The 15,608-nt window shown below is 34.9% G+C and overlaps 1 long non-coding RNA gene across 3 annotated transcripts in view; it reads right to left on the bottom strand.

The window, feature by feature from the left end:
* LOC101710237 (uncharacterized) overlaps positions 1–15,608 on the bottom strand; it is a 96,339-nt gene that overhangs the window by 17,461 nt on the left and 63,270 nt on the right. Inside the window, exon 2 of one of the 3 annotated variants that reach the window (XR_015440918.1) lies at positions 3,585–3,703. The exons of the other annotated variants lie outside the window; for them this stretch is intronic. This is a non-coding gene — a long non-coding RNA (uncharacterized LOC101710237). The remainder of the gene's footprint in view (positions 1–3,584; positions 3,704–15,608) is intronic. 3 annotated transcript variants of the gene reach the window in all.

Raw genomic sequence — 15,608 nt, 5'->3', positions numbered from 1 at the left:
AGTAATTTTTGCTACACAACACAGTGACAGGGTCTAGCCATTTAAATTAAATAGCTGTAGGTTTGGACACTATCTCTGGACAAATAAACCTTTGAACACATCACTGGAAGACAGAATATAACTAAAAATATTTTCACATCAACTACAATCTGTCCTCACACTACTCAACTTCAACCCACCCCACCAAAAAGAAAAAAGTAAAATATATAATATATGCATTACATACAAAAACATTTCATATGAGAGCTTAAAAATGACAATAAAAGGCCCCTCAAGGTCTTCCAACTCTCCCAAGTCAGATCCAAGTGGATCAAGGAGAGGAAAGCAAACATCAGGTAGTAGATTTTTAAAAACTGATTAAAAGAGAGAAAGAAACTTGCTGAGTTCAAAGAAGACATGGGCCAAAAGATCATGGAACTACTGTACAAAATCACCAATGTGAATACATCAAAACAAACCAAAAATGGAAGAACTTAGCAAAATTGTTCAAAACATGAATGACAAATTTACCAAAGACATAAATTCCTCCAAAAATTTTAGAAATACCTGAAATAAAAATTATAAACAGTTCTTAAATTGCAGAAATGACCTATGTGAATTGAGGAAAAAATAGTAGATCTTGATGAATTACTCAGAGAAGCTTTGAAATGATAAGAGGATAAGAAAAATTCATCCAACAACTTCTAGATGATTCTAAGAAGGCCAACATAAAGCAAACGAGTTAGGGAGAATCTAGAAAAGTGCACACATGGAGTAAAAAATCTGTACATAGAAATGATAATAGAAAACTTTCCAATTATGAGCAAAAATTTCAGCACACAGATATGTGAGGCTTACAGAATAAAAACTGACTATGATTAAAAAGAGGCATCCAATACACACATTAGTGAAAATACCAGACACCATAAAAGACCAAATTTTAAAAGCTGTCAGAGAAAAGCAAAACATGATGTATAGAGGTAAACCTGTCAGAATCAATGCAGACTTCTCAACATAACTCTTAAATGCTAGAAGAGGGGACTTCTGTGCCACTGTTCAACCACTCCCAACCCAGAGAAAGGGGCTTCCAGGCCACTGTTCCACCTCTCCCAGACCAGAGGAGGTGAGTTGCGCAAATGGCATCCCTTACTGGAAATGAGAAAACACATAAACAAATCTCAAAACCAAACTTCAAGATCACCTATGGCAACCTCAAAGGGAAATGAGATGGAACACTGATACTCAACCACCTGGACTCCCTGAAATGGCAAAAAAGAGGATCTGGAAAAAACAAAATCAGAAATAATTTCTCAGATAAGAGCAGAGATTATGCTCATAGTACAAGACATGATTAATAAATCTAGAGAGGAGCTGAGAAACATGATGGAATCCCAACACAGGAAATAAATGGAATCCATAAAGCAGATACAAACAGATTTCCAGATCAAAAACTCCACTGAAAGTCTGCACAGCAGAATGAACCAATGTGAGGACAGAATTTCAGACATAGAAAAAAAGATTGCAATTAGTGACCAGGAAAAGAAAAATTGCTTCAAAATTATAAGGGACCACAAGAAATCAATCCAGCAGCTGCTAGACGATGAAAAGAAGAATAACATAAGACTGATTGGAGTCAAAGAAGAAACAAGAAAGGGTGCAGATGACATAAAAAAAAAGTTGTCCAGAGAAGTAATGGCAGAAAACTTCCCAAGCAGGGGAAAAGAACGTGACATACAGATAAGTGAGGCATACAGGACACCAAATAGCCATGATTGAAAAAAATCTACACATAGGCATATAATTGTTAAGATTCCAGAAACCCACTAGAAGAACGAAGTTCTACAAGCAGTTAGAGAAAAGAAACAAATCACGTACAAAGGAAAATCCATCAGAATAATAGCAGACTTCTCAACGCAAACCTTCAAGGCAAGAAGAGCTTGGAGTGATGTAGTTCAAGCTGTAAAGGAAAACAGCCTCCAAAACAGATTGTTCTACCCTGCAAAACTATCTTTCAAAATTGATAGAGAAATAAGATACTTACATGACAAAGAGCACCTTAGGAACTTCATGAATACCAAACCACCACTCCAAAAAATTTTAGACAATACCCTAGGAACAGACAATTAGGATCACAACCACAGGAAGGACAGCAGAAAGAACCCATCAGACAGGATGAGAAATTAAATGTAAAGGGGGAGAATCCAACAAAAAGAAAAAGTCATGACAATGATAACTCAATATGTACCAGTTATAACCATCAATGTTAATGCTCTCAATTAATCAATGAAAAGAAATAGACTGGCAGAATGGGTCAAGGAGCAAATTCTGACACTATGCTGTGTACAAGAAACACACTTAATTCAAAAGGAAACTCGTAGACTGAAAGTTAAAGAGTGGAAAACAATACTCCATGCTTCAGGAACCCAGAAAAAAATCAGGAATAGCTATTCTCTTTGCAGATCAAGTAGATTTCAAATCAACACTGATTGAGAGAGAAAAAGAAGGACACTACATCCTTGTAAAGGGAACAATCCAACAGGAAGAGATGACAATCATAAATATATATGCACCAAATGCTAATGCACCCAACAATATAAAACAAATACTAATGGACATCAAAAATCATATATGCACAAATACAATTGTAGTGGGGGACCTCAATACCCCACTGTCACAAATAGATAGATCAACTAGACAAAAAAATCAAGTAATGAAATACCAGAACACAACCGAGCTCTTAAACAAATGAACTAAACAGATGTTTACAGAGTGTTCCACCCTAAAAAATCAGAATAGACATTCTTTTCAAATGCACATGGGTTGTTCTCCAAAATACACCACATTCTCATTGATAGAACATGGCTAAGCAAGTGCAAAGGAATTGAGGTTTTCCCCTGTATATTATCAGACCATAGTGCAATGAAATTGGAGATCCATAGCAAAAGAAACTGGAAAAATTTCATAAGCACATTGAAGTTAAACAGCACACTTCTGAATAAACAACGAGTCACAGAGCAAATTAAAGAAGAAATCAGACAGTTCCTTCAATTAAATGACAATGACAATACAACATATTGGAATCGATGTAAAACAATGAAAGCAGTCTTATGAGGGAAATTCATAGCAGTGAATGCACATATTAGGAAAACAATTAAACAACCTGATGCTGAACCTCAAGCTTCTAGAAAAAGAAGAGCAGGACAAACCCAAAATTCATACAAGGGAGGAAATTATAAAGATCAGAGCAGAAATCAATTCAATGGAGACTAAGAGAACAATACAAAAAATTAATGAAGCCAAGAGTTGGTTCTTTGAAAGAATAAAAAAAATTGACAAACCTTAGCCAAACTTATCAGAAATAGAAAAGAAAAGGTCCAAATTCACGCAATTAGGAATGAAAAGGGTGAAATTACCACAGACCCAGCAGAAATCCAGAGGATCATCAATACCTACTTCCAGAACCTATATGCCAATAAGATGGAAAACACAGAAGAAACAGACAGATTCCTAGATACATGTGAATTATCACAGGTGAACAAAGAAGACCTAGAAATTCTAAAGAACACAATATCAACAATGAAATTGAATATATAATTAAAACTTACCAACTAAGAAAAGCCCAGGTCCTGATGGCTTCACTGCTGAATCCTACAATACAGGGATGGGGATTTAGCTCAGTGCAAGCACTCCCTGTTGTGCAAGCACAAGGACCCAAGTTTGATACCTGGAACCAAAGGAAAAACAAAAAAAAACAGTGAATTGTACAAAACATTTAGAGAGGAACTACTGTCACTACTCTTTAAACTCTTCAATGAAATTGAATTCATTCCTGGAAGCAAGCATCACCTTGATCCCCAAACCAGAGAAAGACCCAACCGAAAAAGAGAACTATAGGCCAATCTCTCTAATGAACATAGATGCAAAAATCCTTAATAAGATACTGACAAATAGAATGCAGAAGAGCATCAAGAAGATCATATGCCCTGGCCAAGTGGGATTCACTCCAGGGATGCAGGGATGGTTCAGCATAAGCTAACCTATCAATGTAATACACTATATCAATAGAGCCAAGGACAAAAACCATATGATTATCTCAATAGATGCAGAAAAAGCATTTGACAATATCCAACATACATTTATGATAAAACCCAACCAAAAATTGGAATAGACAGTCTCTACCTCAATCTGATAAAAGCCATCTATGAAAAACCAACAGTGAATATCATACTAAATTGTCAAAAACTGAAATCCTTCACTATAAAATCAGAAACAAGACAAGGATGTCCACTATCACCACTCTTGTTCAATATAGTTTTGGTAACATTAGCCACAGCAATTAGACAAAAGAAAGAAATAAAAGGAATAAAGATAGGAAATGAAGAAGTCAAATTATTATTTGCAGATGACATGACACTCTATATAGAAGACCCCAAGAACTCCACCAAAAGTCTTCTAGACTTAATAACCAAATTCAGTAGAGTAGCTGGATACAAGGTCAACACACAAAAATCAATAGCTTTCCTCTACACGAACAATGGACTCACCGAGGGAGAAATAGGGCAAAATAATTCCTTTCACAATAGCATCCAAAAAACTGAAATACTTAGGAATCAACCTAGAGAAACAAATCTAAGACCTCTTCTCTGAAAACTATAGCACTCAGAAAAAAGAGATTGAGATATCAGGGAATGGAAAGTCATCCCCTGCTCCTGGGTAGGAAGGATCAATGTAGTGAAAATGGCCATACTTCCAAAACTGCTATACTGATTCAATGCAATCCCAATTGAAATCCCAGCAGCATACTTCATGGACCTTGAGAAAACAATCCAAAAACTCATATGGAACAAGAAGAGACCCAGAATAGCAAAACCCATTCTAGGCAACAGAGATATGGCAGGGGGTATCATAGTCCCCAACTTGAAGCTGTACTCAAAGGTACTGTGATAAAACAGCATAGTACTGGCAAAGAAAAAGACTGGAGAAAGTGGAGCAAATTAGAAGATACAGAAATGACTCCAGACACACTGAGCAATCTCATCTTCAATAAAAGAGCCAAACATCCTCATTGGAGGAAAGGTAGCCTCTTTAATAAATGGTGCAGGTAAAATTGGGTTTCAACTTGCCAAAGATTAAAACTAGATCTATATGTCTCACCATGCACTAAACTAAAATCTAAATGGATTAAAGATATAAATATTAAAATAGAAAAGCTGAACTGGCTGGAACAGACATTAGGTAGAACTCTTGAAGTCATTGGTGTAGGAAAAGATTTTATGAAGAAAACCTCAGTTTCCTGGGAAGTAGCCCAAACATCAACAAGTGGAATCTCTTCTTATTAAAAAACTTCTGCACAGCAAGAGAAACCACCAGCTGCGTGAAGAGATAACTCACAATGTGGGAAAAAATCTTCACCTGCTGTTCCTCAGACAAAGGCCTACTATCTTGAATTTATAAAGAACTTAAAAGATCACACTTCCCAAATTTAAAGACCCAATCCGAAAATGTGCATCTGAATTGAACAGACATTTCTCAGACAAAGAAGTAGAAATAGCAAATAAATACATGAAAAACTGTTCAACATCACTGGTCATTTGAGAGATGCAAATGAAAACAATGCTGAGATTCCATCTCACTCCAGAAAGAATAGCTGCTATCATGAATTCAACCAATAACAAATGCTGGCGGGGCTGTGGGGAAAGAAGGACTCTACTCCACTGCTGATGGGAGTGTAGACTGGTTCAACCATTGTGGAAATCAGTATGGAGATACCTCAAAGAACTAGGTCTGGAAGTCCCATTTGACTCCGCTATTCCACTGCTGGGGATCTTCCCCAAAGAATTAAAAGAATCATACCACAGTGATATATGTGCACCCACGTTCATAGCAGCACAATTTGTAATAGCTAAAACTTGGAAGGAGCCCAATTGGCCATCAACTGGTGAATGGATAAAGAAAATGTGTTTTTTTCATAAAATGGAGTACTACTCAGCCATAAAAAATGAGAAATTAGAGATATTTATAGCTAAATGGATGCATATTGAGGCCATACTCTTAAGTGAAATAAATAGGACACACATGTGTAAATACCAAATAGTTTCTCTGCTGTGAAAAACTGAAAGTGTAAATAGGGACTAAAAGATATAATGGATAATGTGAAATAGGAAGAAAAGGGGCAAGGAGGAAGGGGTATTGGGAGAGGTAAGGGAAGGAAATGGAATTAATATGAGAAAATGGAAAAATTGAAACAAAGTCTTTGTAAATAGGGAGGAATGGAGGAGGTGAAGGGAGGGCAGAGAGATGGAGAAAAATAAGAACCAAGAGGCATTATGTAAAGGTGCAAATTTCCAATGATGAATGTCATTTTATTACATACCTAAAATGTACCAATGATTAAAATGAATAATTGATAATGCGAAATAGGAAGAAAAGGTCCAAAGGGTTAGGGGCAGTGGGAGGGGTAGGGGAAAGGAAAGAAGGGAAAGGAAAAATTATGAGAAATGGAAAAAATGGAAATCAAGTCTTTTTAAATAGGGAAGGGTGGAGGGGTGAAGGGAATGCAGGGAATGGGGAAAAAATAAGAACCAAGATACATCATGTAAAGGTACAATTTCCCAATGAGAAATGTAAATGTATTGTATACCTATAATGACCAATAAAAGAATTTTTTAAAAATATAAAATAAAATAACTGCTAGAAGTACCTGATAGAGAAATAAGTACATTCTTTGAAAAAGAACAATTTAAGAGGTATATAAACACTAAACTAACATTCTAAAAAATACTTAAGAATATTCTAGACAAAGACAACAAGTCCAAAAATTTAAATATTCAGATGAAATCAATACAACAAGCAAGGAAAATAGATTACCAAAACAAGAAAAACAATGGATTCATCAATAGAAAAAGAATGTAATGACAGGAATAAATCTAAATCATTCAGTAGAATCTCCCAAACATTAATGACTCAACTCTCTAAATAAAAGACATAGATTTTCAGAAGCAATAAAAACATAATTTAAAAGCCTGTTGGATTAAAAAAAAAATCTAATCTAATATGACATTGACTAAAAATCAAAGAATGGAAAACAATACACCAGCACCCTGAAAGAAAGCAGGGATATATATATGCAGAACCCTTCACCCTTGAAAAAAATACTGCTGAACATAAAAGATCAAATAAGCATCAACAAAATCAGAAGAGATGACCTAATTATCACACTTTCATAAAGAAACAGATAAACTAGTTGAAAAATAAAGAAATACCAGAGCTGTGTCACACCTCTGAACAAAGGGACTTAATAGATGCCAACAGAACATCACAATGAACAATGAACAGAACAATGTTGTTCCCTCTACAGCAGAATGAGCTGAGCTTGGAATTTTCTTCAATTAGACCAGATTCTTATCTACAAAGCCTGCTTAAGTAAATGCAAAAGAATTGAAATCATTCCATGTTTAACTATCAAACCTTGTGCACAAAAACTAGAAATCAATCACAAAAGAAATCACAGAAATTATATAAACACCTGGAAAGTTAACACACTCCTGAATACCCAGTGGGTCACAGAAAAAAATCAAAGGAGAAATCAAACAACTTTTAGAATCAAACAACAATGCCAGGACAACATACCAGAACCTGTGGGACACGATGAAGGCAGTCCAAAGAAGGAAACTTAGTGCAATCAGTTCTCATATTAGAAAAAAACAGAGTAAGCAAAAGCAAATAACATGATGATGAACCTCAGGACACTCAAAAAACAATAATCCAATACCAAACCTGGTTTACATAGGAAAATCATAATGATCACGGCAGAAATTAATGGAATTGAAACTAAAAAATCAATAAAAAGAATCAACTAACCAACTGTTTCTTTGAAAGGATAACAAAATAGAAAAACCCTTAGGGAAACTTACCAAAAAAGAAAGAAGACACGCCAATCAAATTAGAAATGAAAAAGGCAAATCACAAAACTGATGCCATCAAAATTCAGAGGATAGTAGCTCCGAAAATTGGAAAATCTTGAGAAAATGGACAGGTTTCTAGATGCCTAGTACCAAGACTAAAACAAGAAGACATAGTCTGTAAAATCCAATAATAAGCAGTGAAATCAAGGCAATAATAAAAAATCTACAAACTAAGGAAAGTTCGTGACCTAAGGGATTCACTGCTGAACTCTACAAGACTTTTAAAGAGGTTATAAGATCAGTATGAATATGCCCCAAATTCTTGAATAAAATGGAACTATAAGGAGCACTTCCAAACTTATTTCTGGAAGCCAGTATCACACAGATCACAAAACCAAAGACCAAACTAACAAAGAAAACTGCAAGCTTTTCTCCTTAATGAATATAGATGTAACAATTCCTCAGTAAGAAACTGGCAAATAGAAGACAACTAATTATTGAAAGTTTCATATATTATGAACAGATAGGTTTCATTGTCAGTTTGCAAGGATATTTCAACATAGCCAAATCAATAAATGAAATACATCACATAAAAAAAAGCAGGGACAAAAAGCACATAATCGCATCAGTAGATGCAGAAAAAACTTTTGACAAAATCAACAGGAATTCATTATAAAAACCCTTGTGAAATAGGTATAGAAAGACCTTACATGAATCTGATAAAAGCCATTTATGACAAACCAACGGCCAATATAATATTAAAATAAGAAAAATTAAAAGCTTTACCTCTAAATACAGAGACAAGACAAAATGCCCACTACCTCCACTCTTGTTTAACATAGTATTTGAAAAACAGACAGAGAAATCAGGCAAGAGAAAGAAACAAAACGAATCCATATACTGTAGAAAAGAAGAGACACAAATTATCATTATTTGCAGATGACAAGATCCTCTACATGGAAAGCCCAAACTTCCACCAAAATTAATAACCAAATTGACTAATGTAGAAGGATAGAAAATCAAAACAGAAAAATCAGTAATGTTCATGTATACCAAAAATTAACTCACTGAAAATAAATAGGAAAATAATATCATTTACACCAAGAAACATTAAATATTTAAGAATTAACTGAAACAAGGAAGTGAAAAACCTCTAAAATTAAAACTGCAATACTCACAAATAGGAGAAGGAAAAGAACATGAGAAAAGGAAAACATATCCTCTGTTCTGGATAGACAGAACCAATATTGTCAAAATGATCATATTACTGAAATGCAACCCCAATCAAAATACATATAGCATTCTTCACATCAGTAAAGAAAATAATACTAAACTTTATATGGAACCAGAAGTGACTTAGAATAGCAAAAGCAATCCCTGGCAATAGGAACAAGGTAGAAGGAATCACAATATGTGACTTCAAGTTATGCTACAAGGCCACAGTGATAAAAACAGCATGGTATTGGCACACAAAAAAATATGTGGATAAAACAATGGAAAAGAAGAAGCAGAAAAACATGATACACATTCAGCTATTTGATCTTTGACAAAAAGGCCAAAAATTTATTGGAATAAAGATAGTCTCTTTAGCACACAGTTCTGAGAAAACTGCTAGCCATATATAGAAGATTGAAGCTAGACTCACATCTCTCACCATGAGCTGTACTAATCTAAAATCAAAATGGATCAAAGACTAAATATTTAAAACAGAAACACTTAACCAACTGGAAGACATAATAGGTAAAACCTTGAAATCATAGGTGTAAGCATATATTCTGTAAACAGAACTCCCATTGCACAAGAAATAATATCAACAAATAAGATTATATGAAATTAAAACCTTCAAAGCAAAGGAAAAAAAAAAACCAACAGAGTGAAAAGACAACCTCAGACAGTGGACTAATATCTAGAATATATGAAGAGCTCAAAAAAGTTAGATACCCTTCCAAATAAAAGAGCAAATAAAAAATGGGCATCTGAAAATGAATAAACATTTCTCAGAAAAGGAAATACAAGTGGTCAGTACACACATGGAAAAATATTCAGCATTACCGGCTACTAGAAAGCATGCCCATCATTGTGAAATCAAATAAAATGTGAAAAATGAACCCCTCCTACAGTGTTATTGGAAATAAAACTATTACAACCTTTATGGAAATTAGTTTGGAAATTTCTCAAAAAACTAAAAATAGAAATTTCATGTAATCCAGCTCTTTCCTTTCTAGATATCTTACCAAAAGATAAAGACATCATATTACAGTGATAAATGCATACCAATGTTTATAGCAGCACAATTTATAATAGCTACATCTTGGAAGAAGCCTGTATGCCCACCAAAGGGATGAATAGATAAAAAAATGTGGTATGGGGGCTGGGGATTTAGCTCAGTGATTCTGGCACCTGCCTCGCAAGCACAAGGTTCTGAGTTCGATCCCCAGTACCAAAAAAAAAAAAAAAAAAGAAAGAAAGAAAATGAGGTATCTGTACATAATGGAGTACTACTCATCTATAAATAAGGATAAATTCAAACAGATGCAGGAAAATGGATGTACCTTGAAATATGTTAATAGTAAATCGGATATACAAGTTTAAATACCATACGGTTTGTCTCATTTGATTAAATATTATATGTAAAATAAAGAGCAAAATAAAAGATTGATATAAGGAAACAGGGACATAGAACTTATGCAAATTTGGGGGCCCAGGATACCCAGGATGAGGGAAGGGAAAAGAGGAAGGAGACTTAAAAACTTTAAAATGTGCCATGCACATCTCCGAACTACCCATAATGAATGTAATTATTATATGTTGCAAACATAAACTAAACAACAACAACAATAATTCTGAAAATGTGGGAAGGGGATGGAAAGAAGGAAGGAGGGAAGAGGGTGAGGAGGCCAAAGGAAATGAAAGGAATTAAAATGTGTAAAGTATGTGTCCCTACTCCCTAAGATGATGTAAACACCATATATGGCAAACATGAAGTAAAACAAAATTAAACAAGAAAATATTTAAGACAAGATTTTTTACATTTATAACACTTAAAACTAATTTTTACCTTTAACTTTCTTCAATATATTTTCAAATTGTGTGTATATGTGAGAGAAAGAGAGAGAGAGAGAGAGAATGAATGAATTTCTAATTGTTTTGTGTGCTTTATTGTTGTGTAAATCTTTAGGATTTTCCATCTGTGTCCTTATTTAAACTTCTAGTTTATCACCCTGAAATTCTCTGCGCCCCTCAGCTCTATTAACTATAATATTTTTTGGCTTGATTATCAGCAAACAAACTTTTCTGGAACTCTTCTATGTTTCTACTTTGTTCTACACCCCAGAATATATGAATTAGTGATTTTTTTTCCTTCTGTCCTTTGGACTACAGTGATCCCAAGGATTACATGTCATCTTACAATCAGGGTCAATTCTTTGTTTCCAAAGTTATCAGTCAGGAATCAAATCATACTTCAGAGTACAAGGAAATTTCCTTGTTTTTCTAGGTTAGAATAATTTCTTTTTTTAACTGAAGTTGAGTTTTTGCTCAGCTATCAGCAAACAAAGATATATCTCTTATGACAGCACTCATAAATTTCTCAGTTTATCTGAGTTTAAAGCATAAATCAAGCCTTACCAGAATTTATTTTAACTGCAAATAATATTTTGCATTTTTCAATAAGTAGCTTATACTTATTTTGCTATTAAATAGAAATAATTGGACTCCTTTTCAATGACATTAAGATAGTTTCAATACTTCCTAAAGTTCAGCTTTTAAAATTAAGAATAAAAATCTATATCTGATTTACATTTTCTAAAAGTGTGTGTAGTTTGATTATACACTTTGCAACTGAAAGAAGAGCATTGGGCAAGCTCAAGTGTGCGATAAGCAATGCTGTAGCTTTTATTGTTATAAAAACATAAAAAAAGTTTCACTTTGCATCATCTATTTTAGGATAAAATTAATGTTCATTAGATTTGAGAGGCTTGTCTACTTAATGTGATATAATTAGCACTAGCTTCTCACATATTCCCACATCTAACTAATTTGTAAACAGTGACTTTAATTGTAGGATTTTAAAAAGCAACACTCTTAAGACTCTCTGTTTAAATTGAAAGTCTTTTCCATGTAATTCTATCTATTAATTAACTCTCAAGAGCTGATTATTACAATGCAATATATTTGTAATGTAATTTATTAGAAATTTTCCAGCATTATTTTGGGATCAGTGATATCAGGAAGGTGATGAGATTAGTACTTCCTTTGCTCATTCTTTCACAGAAAACTCAATTTGAACAACCAGCTATTGCAACAATATCTTTCTGAGAGTTAAGGAATTCAGATGAGAGATTGCAGTATGTGAGTAGAGAACAGAAATAAAAATATTTTGAATAAGACAAGAAGGGCCATTTCACATTACCAAAGTACCTTCTTCTCCATAGTTTAGGTTCCAGGGCTGCACCTGCAGTCCCATGCACCAAGCAGGACAACTGCCCCCAAATTAAGTAAAAGGTCTGCCCAGGGACTGTTCTGGCTGACCTGCCCAGAACTCCTGAATGAGTTGTCAGTGAAGTTTCCCTGATGAAGTCAGTTTGTGAAGACTGAAAGTGCATATCTCCTCAAAATTCAGCCATTATTTCAAGGCCCAAATATGATAACTTGAACAAAATAAAATACAAATAATTAACACTAAACAAGTGAAGACCTGTAAACTGCCAAAGATTTGAAAATATCATTTTAAAGAAGCTCAATGAGCTGTAAGAGAATACAAACAACTACACAAATTTTAAAAATACAGTTTTGAAATTATGGCCATTTTGACTATGTTGGTTCTATCCATCCAGGACCAATGGATATCATTTCAGTTTCTTTTTTTTTTTTTGGTACTGGGGATCGAACTCGGGTCCTTGTGCTTGCAGGAGGGGGCGAAACCACTGAGCCAAATCCCTGGCCCTCATTTCAGTTTCTGATAGCTTCTTCTTTCTCCTTTTTCAGAGTACCATAGTTTTCATTTTAGAGGTCCTTCACTTCCAATTCACTTAGGTTAATTCCTAAGTATTTCATTTTTTTGATGCTAATGTGAAAGGTATTGCTTCCCTAATTTCCCTTGCAATGAGTTTGTAATTGGTGTACAGGAATGGACTGATTTTTCCATGTTGATTTTGTACCCCATGGTGCTATTCAATTTGGATATTAGTTCTAGAAGTCTTTTGGTGGAGTTTTTAAGGTCTTCTATGCAGAGGCCCATGTCATTTGCAATGATAAATTAGTTTCTTCCTTCCCTATCCATATCCCTTTTATTTTTTGCTCTTGACCAATTGCTCTAACTAATATTTCAAGAACTATGTTGATCAGAAGTGGTAATAGTGGATTATCCTTGGGATTATTTTGTTTCAGGTTGCCATAATGCCCTGGCAAGTGTCACTTGACAATACTCTGGATAATTCTCTGGCTTCCTCCCATCTGTAGATAGAAGTAAGGGACAGGACTAAAGCATTCCAGGAAGCTAGAGGCACCAGGGATATATGGTCCTTCCATGCAAATGGACATTATGAAAATTATCAAACGTGTTTAACTTGTTTAAATTGTGACCATTCTTTCTGGTCTGAATGACCAAGGCTGAAAGAGTTGGGTCAAGCAACAGGGTTAATAGATTCCCTCAGAGGTGGTACTCCCAGGACTATGGAAAACAGAGTAGGCTGTTTTACCAACTACAATTCCTCCTGGAAGGCAGTTATCCTTTGGGACTCTGGGAGAGGTAAGAAGTAAGACACTAACCTGTCAGTTTGCTCCTGTGGTAGGGCTCTTCCTGGCCTTGGTAAAATGTATTTGGCAGTGATGCTGTAGTGAGACTGTGTTAGTCAAGGTGTTATATCAATCTGATGAGATAAACTTCTGCCTCTGGATCCAGGGTGATCAGCACTCATGTGACATGGACTACATTTACTAAGTAGGATATGACCAGATAGATGAACTTCAGGAGCACAGGCCCCTGAAAGGTCTTGGCTAACCCAGGGTCCATGTTTAATTTTCTGTAAAATATGCTAATCTAGTTAATTGTAAAATATGTTGAGAATGCATAATTCTAGGAAAAGAAGAAACTCATACTGCCTGGCCTCTGTCCTCCTCCTCCTAGAACAAGCATCCTTCAACCTTTGGCTCACTGACCCAGTATTGGCTGAGGTAAAAATCCAGAGCACAGTACTTTCAGCTGTGGTGTAAAGTGGAGTGTGTGGGATGAAGCCCATCCATGTGCGGTTTACCATGGATGGATCCTAGGCTTATGATGATTCTTGTTGCCTGTCTGTGAGTAATGAAATTATTTGCCTGATTTCTAACAGTTCTCTCTGAACAGACTGGACTTAAGGAAGAAAGTGGTAGAGGTTATGACTGTTGTGGGAACTGGATCTGCTTTTAGCCCTTGTCAACAACACTTGCAATGGATACTTTCCTGCTATGTCTAAGTATATAATAAAAATCATGCTGTCCACCTTAAATACAAACAATATTTAATTGCCAATTATACTCAACAAAGCTGGGGAAAGGAAATCTTACTTGGAGCTGACTTTAAATGTTACTTTAAATGTATACAATATGTTATTACTAGTTCACATTATTATTTGTATCCTCTTTTCTAATGTATAAATGGAACAATCATTGTATTATAATCTTTAAGGGACATTAATGTATAAACATACTGTCACTCAAAAGACTAGGTTACATAGTGAGTTCAAGACCACACTGAAATGCATAGAGAGATCTTGTCTCAAAAAAAATTTCATATATATATATATATATAGTCTCTCAAAGAATCTAAATTGTTTGGCTTTTTCCACTTTCACAACTTTGCAAGGTCCTATATTATTTTTTCTAGGCTAAGCTTATAAGTTGCTCCATGGTAGTAGTAAATTCATATTTATATTGCTAATTGTGCATCTTTCTTCAAATAAAATGTGCTAGAACAAGTTCTTTTTATTTTCTTCCTTAAATTTTTTTGGTACATTTTAGGTATACAATACATTTACATTTCTCATTGGGAACTTGTACCTTTACTTGTACCTTGGTTCTTATTTTTTTCCACATTCTCTGCCCTCCTTTCACACCCCAACCTTTCCCTATTTACAAAGGTTTTGTTTCCATTTTTTCCATTTCTCATAATTTTTCCTTTCCCTTCTTTCCTTTCCCCTACCCCTCCCACTACCCCTACCCTTTTGGACCTTTTCTTCCTATTTCACATTATCTATTATACCTTTTAGTCCTTATTTACACTTTCAGTTCTCAAACTAGAGAAACTATTCAGTATTTACAAATGTGTGTCCTATTTATTTCACATGAGAGTATCGCCTCAATGTGCATCCATTTAGCGATAAATGTCTCTAATTTCTCATTCTTTATGGTTGAGTAGTACTCCATCTTATAAAAAAAACCCCACATTTTCTTTATCCAGTCTCCAGTTGATGAGCATCTGGGCTGCTTTCAAATTGCAGCTATTAAAAAATGTGCTGCTATGAACGTGGGTGCACATATATCACTATGGTATGATTCTTTTAATTCTTTGGGGAAGACACGCAGCAAGGGGAATAGCCAGGTCAAATGAGACTTCTAGTCCTAGTTCTTTGAGGTATCTCCATACTAATTTCCACAGTGGTTGAACCAGTTTACGCTCCCACCAGCAGTGGAGTAGAGTTCCTCTTTCCCCACAGTCCCGCCAGCATTTGTTATTGGTTGAAATCA

Source organism: Heterocephalus glaber, unplaced genomic scaffold (genome assembly GCF_053883595.1).
Source record: "Heterocephalus glaber isolate CG9 unplaced genomic scaffold, H.glaber_assembly_v1.0 deba00001504, whole genome shotgun sequence".
Taxonomy (NCBI): domain Eukaryota; kingdom Metazoa; phylum Chordata; class Mammalia; order Rodentia; family Bathyergidae; genus Heterocephalus; species Heterocephalus glaber.
The sequence above is the reverse complement of the archived record's forward strand: the minus strand, read 5'-3'. Positions and strand labels throughout refer to the sequence as shown.